Source organism: Octodon degus, unplaced genomic scaffold (genome assembly GCF_000260255.1).
Source record: "Octodon degus isolate 3935 unplaced genomic scaffold, OctDeg1.0 scaffold00038, whole genome shotgun sequence".
Taxonomy (NCBI): Eukaryota; Metazoa; Chordata; class Mammalia; order Rodentia; family Octodontidae; genus Octodon; species Octodon degus.
The window spans coordinates 1,685,766-1,688,680 of NW_004524614.1; positions in this window are offsets into that span (position 1 = coordinate 1,685,766).

A 2,915-nucleotide genomic window follows, 5' to 3' on the forward strand; every position below is an offset into this window, starting at 1 on the left:
CCTAATTCCAGGGAGAGGAAAAGGAACTTCCAGGTCTGGCCACCACTTTCCTTGATGACAGAATGGGCCAAAGCATGTGCTGAGTTTATCTGGAAGCAAGAAGGGGCTGTGGCAGCGAATGTTAGGACTGATTTGAGGCCAAAGCCAGACGCGGCATGCTGACCTCACGGCACTTCCCTTAGGGAATTAGTTAGGAAAAGGCATCATACAAAGGTGCAGTTGAACTCTGTGTTGTCCCAGAATCCTCCAAACCTAGACATAAGACATGCTTCCCGTGTGCTTCCACCCCTAGCTAAGAGGTATTTGCCTTCCTTCTTGCAGTTGGGCTTTCACACTCAGAGTCGTCCTTTGCTCAGAGTTATTCTTTTCACTCCCTCACTGCCTGGGTATGGAACTGTCCACAGATGTGGAAATCACTGGAATAGTTAGTGAAATTTCTCCTCCACATTTCCCTCAACAACCCTGTTCTTGGTACAAATGGTGCTAGTTGAGCCTATGCATAAAGAAACACAGGATAGGGATGGCCAAATAGCTCAGAGTATTAAAGCACCGGCTTAGGCAGACACAGCGGCCGGGGTTCAATCCCTGGTGTCTGTACCAGCCCCACCAGCATGCTGAGATGGCAATTGAGACTGGGCATGGTGGCATGCACCTGTAATCCCAGCTTTTGGGAGGCTGAACACAGGAGAATTACTAGGAGTCTGGTCCATGTAGTGAGATTCTGTAGACCCTGTAGACTCTTACTAAAAAAATGCCCACTCCCCGCCCCCTAAAAAAAATAGGATCTGGAAATCTCTGGCAAGAAACAAAACCATAGCCAGGTGTGGTGGCTGGCACATGCCTATAATCCCAACACTTGGGAGACTGAGGGAGGAGGACTGTTCCAAGTTCAAGACCAGCCTGAGGTACAAAGTGAGCTCAAGGCCAGCTTGACTGCATAGAAAGACCCCCATCTCAAAAAAAAAAAAAAAAAAAAAAAAAAAAAAATCCATGACTTTTGACTCACAAGCCAAAGCCTTAACATAGGTCAGCCTCAGAATCTAAAAAAGCAAAAAAGAAAAAATGTATAGATATAGACATTAGGAAGCATTTTAAAATGATAATATTCTCACCACTTTGGGTGGTTAAGACCTGGACTCACAAATTGTACAGCTTTGCTTCACTTCCTTCTAGAACATTCTCTGGATCTTCAGAGGGGGGTGTTTTGTGTGAGAAGCCAGGCCTACTCCTGTCTTCAGTTGTATCTTTTATGTTAACACAAATACTTTTTGCCAGGTGGAAACAACTGTTGGTATTTGAGGCAGTTCTCTCTCCTCTCTGGAAGCGCTGTGGGCGCGGGACACAGGTCCCACACTGGTTTGTTACTCATTTACCTGGATAACAGGAAGGGAAGCCCACAGCCTATCTTGCGGTTTGGCTGTAAATCTCCCCCTAAGGCTCATATGCCGAAGGCTTGGTCTCCAGTGCACACTGCTCAGAGAGGGGACTTCTATAAGGTGACTGGATTATGAGGGCCTTGACCTTTCAATGGATCAGTCTACTGGTGTCTTTCTCCTCTTCAGACCCTGCTGCTAGGAAAGGAGGAGCTTCTTTCTAGCATACCACCTTCACCAGTCCAGAAACAACTGAAGCAAGTGGCCGTGGACTGAAACTTCTAAAACCGTGAGACGACAATCAAACTTCCCTCCTTGAGGATGATTTTTCTCAGGTGTTTTGTGAGAGCAACAGGAAGTGAATACAACCTACAAAGCAAATCTCCTAACTGATTCTTAGAAAGAGCTCCTGCCTGGGTGAGGATATAGCATGGTGGTAAGGCAAGTGCTTTGCATGTGTGAAGCCTGGGTTCAGTCTTCAGCTCCATGGTTGGGGGGTGGGGGTAGCAACAAAAAGAGCGCTTGCCATTGGCTTGTTTGGAGCTGTGCTACATCACCAACTTCCAAACATGGCACAGGACTTAGCCCCTCAAGGGACTTGGTAAGCACTTGCTGGGTGAGAGACTACCCCACATGGCCACTGCCTGCCCCAAGGAGGATTCTTGGCCCCTTCACCTGCCCTGCTCCTGGGTGAGGCAGGTTGTGCTGGGGGCAGGGGTGGTCTTAGCTCCCCTGGTCTGAATCTTGGGTCCTCCTGTGTTTCTACTTTTACATGGTGGAATTTTGAGATTGACTCCCTGCTTCTGTTTAAACCCTTCCAGAAAATTTTTCTTAGAGTAGCCAAGTCTAAAATCCTTAACCTAGTCTCCACAGCCCTATTTGGCCCTTGACTGACTGTCCTACCCCACCTCTGCCCACTGTCCCCTCCATCCACTAGGTCTATGAGGCAGGTCCATCTACCTGTCCCCTCCATATACCCTCCCTTTCCTGGCCCAGCCTCAGCCTTCACCCTCTTGCCTCCCCTCCCACCCACTGCTGATTACTGTCAGGGCTCCTGGGAAACCCACTGGGCAGCCTTGCAAGTCTGTCCATTGCCCTGTGCCTTTCCTCCACAGCATGCCTCGAGGGTGGAAATGACGATCGTGGCCATTACTGTCCTTCCCTTCACCCTTTACTATAAGCTCCATGAGACTTATTCATCACAGTCTCCAGTACCTCTGGCTACTCCAGAGTGGAGCGAATACTGGGGCAAAAGGAGCAAGGAAGGGAAGAAGGATGGAAAAGAAAAAAAGACAGGAAAGAAAAAAGGAACAGAAGAGGGAGAGAAGGAGAGAGTGGATGAGAAAAAGGAAGGCAGCAAAAGATGGCATGGGAGGGAGGAGGGAGCCGGGCAGAGCAGTGCTGGCCAGCAGAGAGGATGCCTCCCCCCACCCCACCCCCACCCCCACTGCTGTGCATAGCTGGCAGCAGATGCCTCACGTCTTGTGCTCCACAAGGAAATACTCCTGGAAATTTTCTCACAAAGCCCCATTGACTTTACCA